The 17,193-nt window shown below is 36.5% G+C and overlaps 1 protein-coding gene across 1 annotated transcript in view; it reads right to left on the reverse strand.

The window, feature by feature from the left end:
* The window catches only part of LOC113229846 (syntaxin-binding protein 5), a 352,330-nt gene that overhangs the window by 78,309 nt on the left and 256,828 nt on the right, over positions 1 to 17,193 (reverse strand). The window lies entirely within an intron of this gene.

Genomic DNA, 17,193 nt, shown 5'->3' on the forward strand with positions numbered 1-17,193 from the left:
ACATAATATATATTAAGTAAGATCTTTTATATATATTCATATTTATATTCATTGCCATCATATATTTACGATGGCAATGAATATAAACATGAATTCAGCAAGGAGAACAGAGGCACAACGAGAAGTCTATTGAATCCCTCGGGAACACTAAACATTTATCCTCAATTTCCAGTCAAAACAAAATCAAAAATTCAAGACTGTTATCGATTACAAAGTAATTCGCGGCCTCAGTCGCTCATTTGCAACCATTATTCATAATGGGGTGAGAGGGCCAGGGGGGAGTTAAGGTCCATTACACGATTTACGATACATTCAACCACATCGGTCCCCTCTACCCTATATCCCCTCAAAGTCCCGTGCTGACCGGAAAACAAATTTAATTAAAACGTCTTCTTAAAAATCGACATTCAGCGTCGAGAGAGGATGATCGTTTGTGGTGTCTAACTAATTTCGATGTTCTACACCATTGTATTGTAAGAGGACAACATAAGATATTGGGAATTACATGAGTGTTAACGTGAAAATATTGGCTTCCGAATGTCTTAAAGTTAAAATCGAGTCTGAAATTCGTTTTCAATTATCCCATGTTATGAATGCTTTCAGAGGATAATGATTAGTTTCCTATGTTGATAAAAGTATTCGCGTAAACGTGGTTTCATCTATATCTCAATTCAGAATGTAGAAAAATAAAATTGTTTGCTGTTTGTGCACGACGTTATGTAACTTTGTATCATATAGCTCATTCGGTGGTAGTCGATTCTCGTACCTACTTTGAACTGCACAAAGGTCCATTTCACTATCGGTGAATTTTGAAAGATTTTTCTGAAATCTTGTCTGTTTGACGACATATTTGACAGTGCTGATATTTGCGAGTATTAGCTAATCATCATCACCAATTCATTATTCGTCCAATCGACCATTACATAAATAAAGCTACAAATCCTGACTCACTTAGAAAAATAGAACGCATACTTCCCGATGTGGCGGAAAAAAGATATTTATACCGTTATACGCCGATAGGCTCCAAGGCAAAGAATCAAATATGAGAAGACCTGAATGTAGAAAATGTAAACGAGTGATCAACGGTCTGCAAAAACTATAACACATGGGGGGGATTTTTGTGCACTTTTATGAAATAAAACTTGGTCAATTTCTACAGAAAGTAAAAAATGTTCGAAATTCAAATAAACAAGATGGCCGCCATACAAATTTCGAAGCCTTCTATCACGGAAACTATTAGAGAGGTATGAGGTGCTGGAAGGAATGTCATAGAGGGTAATACTGGTTAACAGCCTGTGTAAAAAAAAATCAAGATAGCGAATCCAAAATGGCGGCCGAAGAAACACTTGCTTCGATGCGGCTGAAAATTGGCATGCCGGGGTCTTTAGGAGTCATTAATCATAATTTGGGGTCAAAAGTTTTTTCCGCCATTTTTTAATATGGCTGCCATATAAGTGATTTTTTTCGTTAAAAATAGCTGCCGTAAGAGACTCGCTCTGTTTCAGCAGAAAATTGGCATGAGGAGGCCTCTAGAAGTGCAAAATAATAATTTGTGCTCGAAATTGGTTTTTCGCAATTTTCAAACATGGCCGCCATACAAGCGTTTGTTGGCAGTAGAAAAAAAATTGTTCTGATCCCTCCCAAAATAGTCATGTGGGAGTCTCTTGGAGGGAGGAGTGCTTGATAATAATTTGTAAGCAACATTAATTTTTCGCCATTTTTCAATATGACTGCCATAGAAGAATTTTTTGGCAGTAGATGAAAATTTGCTCTAATTCACTTGAAAACCGGGGGTGAATACGAGTGTTTAATAATAACTTCCGGTCAAAATTTATTTTTCGCCATTTTTCAGTATGGCTTCCTTACAAACTTTTTTAGCGGTTGATAAAATTTTGCTGTAATTGTACTGAAAATCGCCATGAGGGGTTCTCTATGGGTGTTTGTTTAATAATAATTTGCAGTCAAAATTGACTTTTTGCCATTTATTAATGTAGCCGCTATTAAAGAGCTATGTTAATTATTTTAACGTCATAAATGCTGAGACCGTAGGTCGAGGTCTAGCGGAAGGCGAAGCCCGAAGTGTCCCGCACCCCACCTTACGTAGGTAGTATACGGGGACTAGATTTCACAATTGCTCAAAATGTAAGGCATACTTCCCGATGTAGTGGAAATAATATCTTTTTTACTTATACAACTTATAGCGTTGTTGTATCTCGACCGTCTCTCTGTTAGATTCTTTTTTATTAGAAGCTATGCCAAAAAGAGAAGTATTTAGGGAAAAAATGCCAGACAATCACTTCAAATTTCTGGTCTCAAACTAGGGAATTTCCTGTACTATGAGTACCAGAGTAACGATAATTTAAAACAGGACCAACTTAAAAATGTTTTTTTCATAAATTGGCTCAAATAAGGGATCGAATCTGGAACCTCCTCATCAAGCGCCCATAGTACTAATCACTGTGCCACCGAAGAGCATAAGCACACCCCATAAACTGAAAGCGACAACGCGCCGCAGGCCGAGTCCGACCCCACCGTAGGTGGTAGTGGTGGTAGGACGTATAATACTGTATTAAAAATGTACCAGTTCGTAAAGCTAAGACCTTGGAAAGTTTTCCATTCTATATTTTGCGACGGTTGCATTCTTTTCAGGGGTCGCGTGTTTAATATCTGATCACAAATTGTGTTTCACCGAATTTAATTTGGCATAGTTAGACGCAAAGCCGACAGTTTAATTTTGAAAAGAAATAAAGTTTCAGGACTACATTTATTATTTTAGTATTTGTGTAAGTGTCAGTAGACACTTACACAAATTGAAGTGTTGTCAAAAAGTTGATGGCAAAAAAGCGCGGCTACCTTTTTTAACAAACTTAACAACAATTTATTTTTCATCTCTTTAATTTTGCTAACAAAGAAACAAATATTTTTTCGAAAACCTCCCGGGAATATAAAACTTCACTGGACGATTGGCTGAAAACATTAACGTTTGATGCCTGTTACAATTTTAAGTAATTAATAGATTAAATCGTGCAAAATAGCTGCGCTAGTGTTGCATATTTTTTTATGCAGTAAATTTTGCACGATTTAACCTTCACTGGTTTCGCGGAGTAGCAAATTAATTTACTTCCATTTTTGTTACCATTTTCTTGCGTATTACGTCAAATAGGTCTTCCGATCAGTCCATTCGCATAACACAATGTATCTGCAATATCCGTGAAGCAATCCCTCCGTCAACTTTATCGCGTATGACATGTCTTGTGGAAATCTATCAATTTCCGATATCGCTCGTTCGGCTTCCAGCGCCGTTAGACAGATAAACACCAATTATTATTAGCAGACGTCCGGCAACTGACACGTCAGTTAGCTGACAAATCCACTATTTGTTGACTCGTTGACATTACAGTTATTTCCGTAGTTGACATGTCCGCTGCAGAAATGGACTGTGGAAACATTTTACAGGCCGGGATGTTGTCTGATGTTGACATTTAAAAATTACAGTTATTAATTCTAACTAAATGACCAGTAGATTTTTTTGTGCTGCCGTTATTGATCCGCATCGTGCTACCCTCGAAGGTGATTATTGAAAACCAGTGTTTTGCTTTTGAATAAAACTCGCACTGAGCTAGGACCCATTTGGCTAGCAGCAGCCATATCCGTTCTTGTTCTGTCATTTTTCAGTTGGGTAAAAGCGGTTTCTTATGTAGATTATATTAATTTAATTTCTTTGTTTCTTTTCTTTTCTTTGTTTTCATTGTTAATTTTAATTTATATTTTGTGTCTGTTTTGCTTTTTCTATTATTTCATATTATTGTGCGTGCTTGTAGGAAGATGAAAAAAAAGCTATCTATATGGAGGTATATCAAGTTCCATCTCAATTTCAAGTAATTAATTTTTGAAGATGAAATTAAGCAACCAAGTTTAAAGTGGCAGTTACCGCATGACACTCGCCACGTAAAAGTAATCAAGTTTAGCTATTTTAAAACTCTTTCCGTTCTAGTGCTTGCGGGTTTAGGAAATTGTATAACAATCTCTTTATTCATTTAGTGGAGTTTGTGTAACGGCGCGATTGTTTGTTTAAATAATATCTTGTCCACAGACATATCTAGATAGACGCCGCAAGTACAGCAATTTGTATGAAAACCAAGCGTTCCACATTTTTTGTACCCACTATGACGTCACAAGAGCTATTTAGAGATGGAAACCCCCTTTCGCTCGCTCTAAATCGATTGATTGCACGGAATACGCGTAAACACGCGTGTTCCATTCAATTAATCGATTCTAGATAGCATAATTTTTGTTCAACTATTTGTTGATTACAAGTAGTCGTATAAGATAGTTAGAATAAGACAGTTAAGTCCTTTATTTGACTTGTTTTTAAAAAATGTTGATTACTTAAAAAAATATTGTCCTTCCAATAAAATGAGCTTATTATATGTATATCATCTGTTTGTATATATGAACTTATATAATATATAAACTTGCGATTGCCTTAATTAATTTTACTAGATGGCTTTCTGTTGGTAATTGATCAAATTGATGAATGGCAAGACAAATGAAAATGTTATTGCTCACAAAATATGGTCAAATCTTTTTTCAGAAGAGGGGTTTACTTAATGACGGCCTCGTGCGAAATTTTTGTGATTTGTTTATTATTTCTCGCATTTCTAACTCTGCTACTCTGCATATTTGGATAGCATCTTAGGTGGGATAAACTAGACCACCTTCGTCCTTGAAAGCAACGAACTCATACGTACGACCAACTCCAGGTTTTTGTAAAGACAGCGCACGGACACGGACATTCGAGACAACGTGCTGCAAAAATTATCGAAATTACAGATAGTACTGAAAATATATACTACAAAACTGAAAAAAAAAAAACGAAACGTTACTAAACGTTATATAACAAAAGAGTTATAGGATATTTTTATAATATTGTTAAGGTCATAATAATTTTCGTCCCTTTGTTTTCAAAATCGATCAGAACCGAGAACAGTGTTGCCTAACGTATACATCACTAAATGTTAAATTTGGCCAAAGAAATGTCCAAGCGGCCATATCACGAAAATAAATGCATTATACAAAAGTGCGTTTCTTCGATATTCATGGCGTATTAACAAAGGATCACAAATATATCGCACCAACTAAAAGCCGCAATGTATTACAAATCATGAGGCATACACTCGGTTGCATATTTGTTTTCTCGAAATTCGTACAAAGCCAAAATAATTGTTTTTAAAATAAATTATGCATCTTCTCATTACAAAACCCCTTGTCCGTGGAAGGAAACGTCACTGTGTACCCGTTTACCCACAGTTATAGTGCTTTTGTAGTTTATAATGGCACAATTATGAATTTTTTGCGTTTTCGACTGGTGTGTACCTACGATAACGGTCAAGCGCGTTCTGAAGTGTAGCAGCGGCAATTTCACTTACTTCGGGCACGCGAAGTACGTACCTGCACTTGCGGCGTCTATTTAGATATATGTCTGTGATCTTGCCACTTTAAATTGAAAGATTTTATTACTACTTTACGTGTTCTATTTACAGTTTATTAATGTTTGCATTAATATTTTCAGATCTATAAGTCAATGGGCCCTAATTCAAATCCAAAATCTCTTTATTTCAAGGGCAAGCAAAATACGGTTTAATCATAATTTGTTACCTTCGAATAGCAGGGTGAGCGGAATTCAAGTGGTATAAAACATTCCTTGGTAATTTTATTTATACAAATTATATTTATTTTAATGTAATAATTTTATATAAAAAATGAAATTTGTGTAAATAAAGCTCGAAAAATTCCGTACTAAACCACGATTTGTGACAATACACCTTTTCACCTCTCTAGCTCGGAATGGGTTTCGGTCTCATTACAAATCTGCGCGCAAAAGTGTTTTTTCCACGCTAGCGTGGAAAAGGTTTTGAAATTCGAACTTGACGATGGACTGAGGTGTACCTAACTTTGTCATTCGATAAAAAATAAAAATAATGACACCTTCAACTACACGATTTGTCGTACATTATTTATGTACTATAAATCCTTTGGTATATTTTATTTTTATTATTGATGACATTAAATTGACAACGGTATGTAGTTTTGTTTATTAAATTATTTTTTTGATGTATGAATGAATAAAACTGGTTTGTTATAGTTCAACCATTTTTCTTTCATCTACCATTTTCATCGCTATAGTGAAGTGAAAAGTTGTGTGTTTCGCTCGGCAGCAAAGTTGCTAAACATAGCTAATGCTATTTACTAAACAAGATTGCAAACATTCTCAAAATTATTTAGCTACTGGTTTCTTACTTTACTTACTTTACAGAAAAATATGTAACGTACGGTTACGAGATCTGTCAGTGAATGAGGAATAATAATGATCGGTGTAGGATATGTTTGATAAAGGAGGTGGTTTAAACAGCTGGAACGGATGAATGAGAGTACAGAGGTGAAAGAGATATATAGAGCCAACGTGGAAGGCAACATTGGAAGGGGACAGCCACAGAGGCATTCTTAGATCAAATCAGAATGTCTTATAAAGGTTATAGTGCGTAGTGAGAAGAATAGCAAAGCTATATTAAACGGTTGATGAATGTAAGTGAAGCGATCGATAGCCTATGCATAACCTAACAGGAATCCGAAGGCATGAGTGTATACAGGGGTGTGTAGGTAATTCTTTTAGTGAATATACATCTACATTTGATAGTTATATTATGTTGTATTATATGAAAGCGTGTACGAGTATAATATAATATGCTGTTAAATTGTAGAGAAGTAAATAGTTACTCGTACGGGTGAATATCCACTTTAGTACCGTGACTTAACATGAATGACGATGTCCCTTAGTAGGAAAATATATATTAGAATAATTTATTTCATGTAAAATATCTTCATTTTCTGACAACTTGTAAACAGTTTAGTACATGTAAACAGAAATAAACATATAAACAAAAATAATGACTATGTTAGTACAATAATAACAGCTAAAACTAAAAATTACAGTAACGTCGGCTGGGTTATCAAAGCGCATATATGCAGCTCGTTGAACCTGCCAAGCACAGCACCGCCCAGCCCCCTCGTGACAATTTGTAGGAGGCTGTTGGAGCTTCCCTTCACCCTGATTATTCGTAGGAGGCAACTTTGTTACACACCAGCGCGAAAAAATCTCCTGTGCGCGGATCGGTTAACATGGCTGACGCACTGCAGTGGCGAGGAAGCCCCACCATCAACCGGAACAGGTTGCTTGTGACAATATGCGCAGGGTCTTGTAATTGACTTTAGATTAGGACTAGTCAGTAGACTGCTGGCGTAGGAACTTTGGCAGTATGCCTTTAAAAGCGTGACCTTGACACCAAGTGAATAACCAGCCATCGCCAAGGCAGTATGTGCGATATCATTTTATCATTGTCATGCAATATTACAATAAAATAGATTAGTCGGCATAGGATCTATTCGCGAAATGGCCTATGGTCGTAATAGTACCTATTCGCGGTAGGTCTCATTCAGGTTAAGATTTATTCGTAAAAAGACTTATTCTCGTCTCTCGTCTATTTCCCAATTAACTAATGATAAAATGCCAAGGGACAACATGAGCGTCACTAATATAAATAATAATAGTTAACATAAAATTTAGTATAACTTAAAAAATACAAAATATTGTCAAAACAAATGAAGTCCTATAAAACACAAAAATCACCATTTTTTCGAACAAAATTTATGTGAAATTAATTATCCAATAAATGAGTTTAGTTGAAATGAAATATTTACTAACAATGATATTCACAATTCCTATGACTAATACATGAAATTCAGTAGTAAAGAACTTAAAAAGAAAACAGGAAATATTATATATAGTAAAATCATAAATTAGCTTACACGGTGGCGAAATTGAAATACTGATTAAGTTAAGACAGCCGAGATTGGAATTTAAATCTGCCCAATGTTTGAAAGTATGTTTATTCCTTAACGGCAAAAAGTGTTATGATATGACTATTGGGTGTAAAACATTTCGTTGTTTGCAACACAGTCGTGAGATTGGTACCTACTATGGGTAACGGATTTAAATTTTGCCTTGTTTCTCAAATGCTCGGCCTCTGCCCATGTTTACATTTTGATGCGCATGAGCGATTATTTCGTAATCTTATGAATACGCTCCCCCTTAAATGGATTAATGCGAAGCAATGGCAACATTACCATTCAAAGTCAAAGTCAAATAATCATTTATTCCACAGGTAAAATTTTTACACTTGAAAACGTCACTTTTTAAGCTACTGCTCGTTCACTACGTTGACCTCTCTGAGAAGAACGAGCAGGAAGCTCTAGGGATTGCTCTTTTCAAAGAAACTTAAATGCTATGGAATACATTTTGAATCATAATTGTGTGGAATCTAGACTCTTGTTGTCTTTCCATTCTTCTTTGTCTAAAACATACTGTTCAATTTTGTAATGTGACTTTTCAAGTAAAATACTTTTAATGTAACTTTTAAACTTAGGAAATGATAATCTTAATGTATTCCCCGGAATCTTATTGTAAAAACGTACACAGATCTCCATAAAAGATTCGTTTACCTTAATTACATTTACCTTAGTTACATTAATTTGTCAGCCTTCACCAGACGTGTGTAGTGTCAGGCATCAGTCATAGAGTTACCTAAAAGAGCGAGCCATTAATCTTCGCTAACGGTTCAAGGCCGTAGCTCACCCAGCCAACTTCATTACAACTTTGGATACATTTTCATGGATGCCGTGAAGTGCCGTCTAGACAAGTGCACCGATTTTCTTCTTCTTCTTTACCGCGTCTGCGCTGCCGCGGCTGAACTTCGCCGGCGTAATATCGGCGTAGCAAAAATTTGTTTTATTTGAATGAAGTAACAGCTTCTGTTTTCATTATTTAAATAGTTCAATACAAGATTTAAATTAAATTGAAATGAAATGTACCTTCTATTCTGTGCATAGAGTGTTTGTTTACTTTTATGTTTTTATTAGTCTACAAACATTCTTCAAGTTCTTAGGTTTTCACGATTGTTACACATTTCAACTTTAGACATAATGGGTTGGTGACTGTACCACCTCAACGGCACCATGGGACCTGTAAAGGGCCCGAAAGGTTGTTTTGTTTAAAAAAAACAAATATACGCGATTTAAATCCGGAAAAATAGTTTCATTTCCTAACATTCTTCAAGTTACAATTATTAATACAAAGATCGGGCACAAAGAAAAATTCTTTCGACCTGGCAGGACAGGACTCGAATCTTCGTGCATGACATACCAGGACTGCTCCACCAACTGAGCTACAAACAGACCGAGTCAGCAGACCGTGCGAATTTTTCTGTTTGTTACAGATCTTCGTTATTGGTTTTAACGGAATTGTTTTCGTAGGGCCATCTGTGAGAAATCTTTGAAAGTTTTTCTTTATTCAATCAGGTACTCCTAGCAAATCGAAGGCTATGGTCTCTGGGGTAGGTATAGGTAGGCTACAGGAAAAGGAATTCAGCCACATTACCACATGCCAAAATGCCCAGCTGGTGCAACTTATTATACTTATTATGTCTTATTTGTCGAGATACAAAAAATGTTACTTTTCAGGTATCGTCTTTTTGTAATTGAGATTGCGAATTCACTGCACTCGTCCGCGATCGAGAGATTTTAAAAATCCATCACGCGAATACGAAACGAGCGATTTCGTTTGAGGAATTCCAATATCCATTCCCAGTCGGCGAATATGAAAAATGTTTTGTTTTATGGCATCCGTTTTGAATGTTAATTACAGTTTTGCTTTAGCCGTGAACTTCTCGTTGAAAATTGTATATCAAACGAGCGTTTTAAAACATTCAAGAAAACTTTGCTAATTTATGAATTTTTCAAGATTGGTAATGAAATTGATTATTTGGTCGTTGCGATTTAAAAGTGCTTTTAATTTAAGTTTGCTTACTTTATATTTTCGCCAAAACGTTTATACAAGAAATTGTTTTCGTGGTATCATCGTTCAGGAAGTCCCGTACATCGTACGGAACATACCGCATTTGAGAGCATTATCTACATCCGTGGTGGGTTTTAAAAGTTGTTCAAAGACGAGAGGTATGAAGATGAATCCGAGTCAAGTGATAGATGCGCTGTCGTTCAGAAGAAATGCACTAAGTGCAACCTAATCAATACTCGGCCACCACCTGGAAAATAGAAGCGCTTAGAGAAAAGAGTGATGCAGTGCAACTTTGCTCATTTTTAACCCCCGACGCAAAAAGAGGGGACTTAAAGTTTGAAGTCCTTGTTGTGTATCTGTCTGTGGAATCGTAGCTCCTTAACGGATGGACTGATCTCAAAGCGATGATTAATAGAGTATTTAAAGATCATCAGCTCTTTTCCCAGTTTTTATTTGGATTTTATTCGTAGTCGACCAGTAGCTGAATTACAGATGATGAATTTATACAATTTTTGGAGTACGCCTATTTATATCAGTGTTTTTTTACTCTATAGGTACATTAAGAATCTTAAATGAAATTAATCTGTACGGATAGACCACAACAACGCCGAGAGAGCACAATTTGAAAATCAGGTAGGTACATATCGGATATTAATTCAATTTTGCAACAGATCGAAGGAATAACAGCAGCAGTAAAAATCTATGTGAAAATGTTCGCCCAAGGAAATACTGCCCTCCATACACCAAGTAATAATGCTATTGCGGTTTTGGAGGTTAAGGGTGCTGGTGAATTTGACCAGGATGATGGTGGCAGTGAAAATGCCGCAAATCTTTGTGATTTGAAGCTCAGATGTGTCGTTTACCACCAGGCGCGACCTATTCATGCCGTCACGTGATATTGTTAAAAAATCAATCCACTGTCATGAAACTCAGCTCCGCACAAAACAGTTTAATTCAATTTCATCAATAATGACAAATTAATCAATGAAGTATTATTTTTGGGGCATTAAAATTGCAATGTCCCAGCAAATGAACAAATATAAAACGATGCTACTGTGTAGGTACGATAGGCCTTATTTCTGTTTTGTAGATAACAGTAAACAGTAAAACAAAGAACCACAGTTTATGAATAAAGATGCGGCAGTAAGGCATATACATGCCTACTACGTAGCACAGAAATGTAATCAGAACACAATTACAGAGGCGGCGGAGCGCATTGGTGCGGAACGGACGCCGGCCGACTGGCGGCGCCGCAGTTCACAATACAATCCTATCACGCATTCAGCAATTAGAACCACAGATGTATATATCCTAAACCAAAAAGCCCTTTTTAAACATATATTTATACGTTCATCATTATATGTATACGTTCCATAAAATGTACACAAATAACAAATTTGATAATATTGAAAACTCTTCATATTTATATTACAATTACAAATGATTAGAGTAAAGCAACGGGCAAGCGCCCAAGATAAAAAGTGACAGATAATTTCGGCGACGTCACCCCTCTCCTGGGCATTTATCATGAAACAATGCCATCGCGACATGTGTAACTCGCTCCCCCCTACCCCTTCCGCCCCTCCTCTCATCCCCCTCGCCAGTAAACAAGCACCAGTTGCTCCTCTTTACATCTGATTTCACTTGGGTGATTCTAACGCAAGGGCTGCCGACCATGAAAATGGAAATTTAGTCTGATTTTCGAGTACAAAGGGAACAAAAAAATTTCAATCTATTTCGAATTTCAATAAAGATTTTCTTATGAAAATGTAATTTAACGTTAAAAACACCGTATATGTTATATAGAGGTAAAGTAGATTATAGAGGTGAATTTTTTTTTGTAATATCGTATGTTAATACTTACATGGCGTTAAATAAAAGGAAATATTACACTAAATATGCTATATACTACATCAAAAATTAAAAAAATATTTCCAGCCCTATGAAGTAACTGCCAGCCCTGTGGTCACTGGAGAATTTCGCCTTTGGTTCCACGGACCCAGGGTTGCGTTTCTACCGCAAAAGGCACAAGACACTATTATATAGTGTGTTGAATTGCATACTCGCCATATTAAAGAAATTAATAATAGAAATAATGCTAAATCATCTAAAAATATTTAAAAAATTATTCTGCTCAATATTTTGGCTAATTTATATCTAGTAAAGTTTTGTAATTGTCTCGAAGTCGTATGCACCAAGCAAGGGCAGCGACCCCGCCACCCATTTCACCGAGCGATACGTAATCTTTCTCGATCGCTTATTTATCTATTTTTTAAATTATGTTATGTTTATGTACTAGTATTGTTATAATTTACTATTTATGTACATTAATTAGAAAAGTTGACTGAAAAAAGTTTTTTGTAACTTTTATTTGGTATTTACCAACTTTAGGTTACATGAAAGTATTGCTAGAAGTACCTAGAGCTTCACAGCTGGTGGTAGCCATGCAGATATTCGCACGTGGGTTTCGTTTCAACATTAGACTACACAACTTTGAAAGCAGAAACTTCGACACTCGTATCCTCCGCGTAAACTAAACGTTTCACATCATGCCTTAAGAATTGAACGCACTTTTACTTGATTGATTACCATGCAGGTTCTGGTGAACCTGGTAGGTTCTTTTTTGCACTACTAACTCTTGTTTACATACCAGACAGATTAGAATAGAATGTATGTGGGATGTCAGCGTGACGTAGATGCAGTACGGGAAGCAAGGTAGACTGATCTACCGATCGCGCGCTCGCCGCCGTCGCTACCCGCACCCCACCACCAAATAGATCTAAAATGCATTTCTTTCTGCGCATTTAAGGTCATTGTTCAAAATGTTTGCGTATGCCGTGCAAGTCAATAATAACCTTTGGATCAAATTTGTTTACCGCAATTAAAGAAAAAAAAGGAATTTACAAAATCTTTTTTCGATTTATTTTTTTATGTTTATGTTGATTCGCAAATCAACACATTGTATATTATGTTTAGCCATAAAATTTAAAATAAGTAAAAACAGAAACAATGAAACTTCCAGCTTCATTTCCCAACATGAGCTTCGCCAACCCTACTAATGTGATATTTTATCTTTTATGTCGCGGTACATTGTTTGATGTGGCAACACTGGCCTCACGGTGCTCGTAGTACATTAGCTAGTAGAATGGATATCAGCCGTTTCCGTTTACGAGGTGGCTGAAGTCAATTATAGGGTAAGAATCTCAATTTAATTACGAAAACAGGTAAATGTGTTACGTATCTAAGTCTTGAATACACAATAGAAGGATGAAGCCATAAGGTGCCGTGGAATGATAGCCGGTTTATTAATAAAATACACTGGAAGATTAAACAACGGTTCTTAATTAAAAGTAAAAGCAATGTAAATAAAAACGTTCGTGGGGTCGATCTCGATTCAATTTCAGTGGCTATTCTTCCAGCGGTTTGTTAACAGAGCTGTTTGCTCGATTCATTCATTCGTGGACTCAATCCGCTTTCATTTGCTATTCTTTGATTCCATTCATTCCGACTGCATTCAGCGCCAATTATTTTTTAACAGGATTTTATAAAAGCAACTTCGTTCGAAATTGTTTGAAAGTTGCGAAGCTCCTCTGTTTGTTGTTGGCTTGCACGTTGTCGCATATTTTCATTGTTGGATACGACATACGTTTGTGTGTTATAACAATAATTGTGTTCTGAATAAGGCCATGTTCTGTTCTTGGAGTTAATGCGGTTGCTCTGGAACCCGCTCATTGGTGCATTTGAGATTTCGGCTAGGAATGCTTTTATACATAATATGTATTGTATATGTATACATGTATATTGTCATACGCAAACGTAAAGCGGTGGTGACTCAATGGGATAGCGTTTGCTTCTCAATTGTGAGTCCAACTGTTCAAATCTATATGGCGATATGTACCTATGACTTTAATTTCTTACTTACGTACATTTTTGAACGAAATAGCATCATTTCTCGCTAACAGTGAAGGAAAATATCGCGAAGGTATCTGCAAGTCGAAAAGATTATAACCACTGTAAAAATTGTGAAGTTTGAGTCTCCAATTCGCATTAAGTCAACATGGCGGACTATTGGCCTAAACCCTTAAACTCTTTTAAACCTCCCAGCACTGAGACGTTTAATGGATTGACGATGATGTAAATAGAAATACAAAATCAAAATAACGTTCTTCAACAGCCAAACAAAGTGGCGGAGCACGGATTCAACAAAAAGAGAAACGAAATTTCGAAATAAACATTGAATTTGAAAGTTACAGACATCAAAGCTTTGCGGCCCTCGAGTTTTCAAATGATTGTAACCAACCGAGAGGATTCTATCTCCACTTTGTAAGTTTTAATGCCCCCAACCCGGAGCGCCGTGCGCGCCCTGCGGGACTTTATTATCCACTCAAGACTGTCTCCATGAAATTGCGAAATTCAACTTTCAAAATGCGTAAAGACTCCTTTTAGTACTTTAACGGCCTTTTCATTATTATTACCATAAACGGCGACAGTCTAGTGATTATTTTTAAAAACTAATTTATAGGTTCGATGATATACAAGTATTTTTCAATCAAGTGCTTGAACGGTGGAGGAAAATAATGAATGAGAAAATAAGGAAAAAGCGACTTTATCACTTCGTGAAACTTTTCATACAATCCTCGTCAGGTGTCCCGGGACTCACAAAAGGCGCTCAATTTGGCAGCTGAGGCGTAGGCATTTCTTTCCATTCATATTGTAATGAAGGCAAATCGTGATGTCACTCCGTGCTCCAAAACACCCAGTTTGACGTGACATTTTCAATAGTGTCGCCGTATATTACGAATTACTTGGAAAATAATCATTTGTTTTTAAAAAAAGAAGTTTTCGACTGTGTCGAATGTTACAATGCACCGTATACAAGATGAGGATAAGTGAACAAACTTAACACAAACTCGCCGCCTCTAGTTAGAGGAGAGATCGTATCCGTAGCTGGCCTTATCAGTCTTTAGATTTGTTTTACTTTGTCATCTTTGTTTCTTGTGTATTGTAACTATCTATATATATTATCTATACATATATATATCTATCTATATATATATATGAAAACCAGCGTAATGAGGCGTACTTCAACGTCTCATTACAAAAAGCTGAGTGGTGACCGTTTTGGTAACATATAATGTATGATTGTGTTTGTTTTGTATTATTTATTGTAAAATGTTGCCAAATAAATTATTTTTCTTTTCTTTCTTTCTTTCTATTATATTTTGTTGTCATGTTCAGGCAATGACCGACAGAGAACTCAGGAGGAGGTTGAAAGACCAACAAGCCAAGATTTTATCCGTTTCATCTGCATATTAGTATATTAGAGTAGCTCTCAGTTCATCCAAACTAATATGATAAATACGAAAGTAACTCTGTCTGTTACGTTTTCACGCCTGGCCGCTGAACCAACTTGATAAATTTCGGTATAGAGATAGATGGGACCTAGAAAAGGGTCATAGGCTACTATTTGTCACAAAAATAAATCTTAAAGAGCGTGAAATAGGGAATGAAAGTTTGTATGGAGAAGCAATCATTTCTCAAGTACGTAGTACAGTAGGCTACGCGAAGTACTTATTCTACGCAGACGAAGTGGCAGTATTCGGTATTTTTTTATAAAAGTGTAGTTTCATTTACCAAACAAAAATATTTTATCCAAAATACAATGTTACCACCAATTTGTGGTATGAAAATTCTCAAGTAGCACAAAGCTACGACTTCGTCAAAGGCGAGAAAATTCCAAAGAGAATTCTTCAAAAAGTCAATAGTCCACCGCGCGGCGCGGGTGCGCGGGTGCCGACGTAAGCTCCACGTTGACAAATTACCACCGTTCTCCTTTTGACTAAAATCAGCAAACTATTTGCGACTAGAGCTTTGCCAAACATGCATTTATGCAACATAAACGAGTGGAGGTGGAGGCATTAGGCGATGCTTTTATCTCGCAGAGACAAAACAAAAGAAAATAATCAAAAACCTTTTATTCAAATTACAGGCGACAAAGTTACAAAGGTTGAGACCTATTAAATATTTAAAGTACTTGTGTCAAGTGGTCCAGCTCTTTTGAATCGCAGTAACACTGTTAACAAAGACGGTATGTGAAGAAAAAAGAAACAGAACATTAAGTAATTAATTTAAACATGAGTACTTTAACATCGAAACAAAGGAAATGGCGGGACTGTGCGGGAGTGTATTCTGCATGATAATGTGTGTTCTTATTTTTTTTAGTCCCAGTAATAGATGTACTATCTATACATATGTGTGTGATGTAATAATATTTCTGGGTATTGTAATAAAATTTACAATAGGTATTATGAAATATCTATTTACCTAAGTATTTATAATAATTTAATATTTTAATGTTATTGTTTCTGTTTCACATAATTATTGTTTTGTTCTGCACGTAAACCCGTTATTTTAGTCATCATGTCCTGTATTTTGGTCTGCAGGAAGAAATTTCTTTTACAAATAAGCAGAACGTTTTGTTTGTGTTTTCCTTTTGTTAAACGTGATTGGTGAAATTGCGGACACACGGGATTTGTCAACTTATCTCAGAGTGAAGGGTGCAGCGGCAGTGCCCGTCAGATCTGAGTGATTTAAAGCTCTGAGTGGCACTGCAACAAGTTTTGTGGACGGGCGTGTTACTTAACACCAGCCACACGACATGTTCGTCCTGTCATTTACTTTCTCCGTTAAATCGTTAGACTTGGGCTAACAACGACTAGCGGAAGAAGGTGGCATATTAAAACTGTATTTTATATAGAACCCAATGAGACAGATTTCGCCTGATAGAACGTGTCGACCGCCGCTAATAGAAATTGTACTAAGGAAATATCGTTACAACGCTATCGCGTTTCCGGCTGCCCGACGCGACGGCAACACAACCTACACATTATTGCGGACACTTGACAGGCAGGACGGTGGTACCTCCATGTGACCTTCTGGTCAGAGACAAACTTATCTGCCTTGCCTATTTGTGCCGCTAAGCAGTAATGTCAGCATTACTGCGTTCCGGTTTTGAAGGTGCTGGTGGCATTACAGGTACATGGAACTTGTCAACTTGTTGTCTCGAGGTGGCGGGCGCAGTGGCAGTGCCCCTCAGATCTTTACGATTTAAAGTTCTAGTTGATACTCCCGACTGTCATAGACAGGCGTGTCGCTTACCACCAGGCGCACGGTTTTGTTCGTCCCGGTACTTGTATCACTAAGAAATACCTAGGTACACGTTTACTGTTAAAAATTATAATTATTTGAGAAATGGAGCAATTGGTTGAAATATTGTCCTGTAG

This window comes from Hyposmocoma kahamanoa, unplaced genomic scaffold (assembly GCF_003589595.1).
Source record: "Hyposmocoma kahamanoa isolate Upper Pololo Valley unplaced genomic scaffold, ASM358959v1 62, whole genome shotgun sequence".
Classification (NCBI taxonomy): domain Eukaryota; kingdom Metazoa; phylum Arthropoda; class Insecta; order Lepidoptera; family Cosmopterigidae; genus Hyposmocoma; species Hyposmocoma kahamanoa.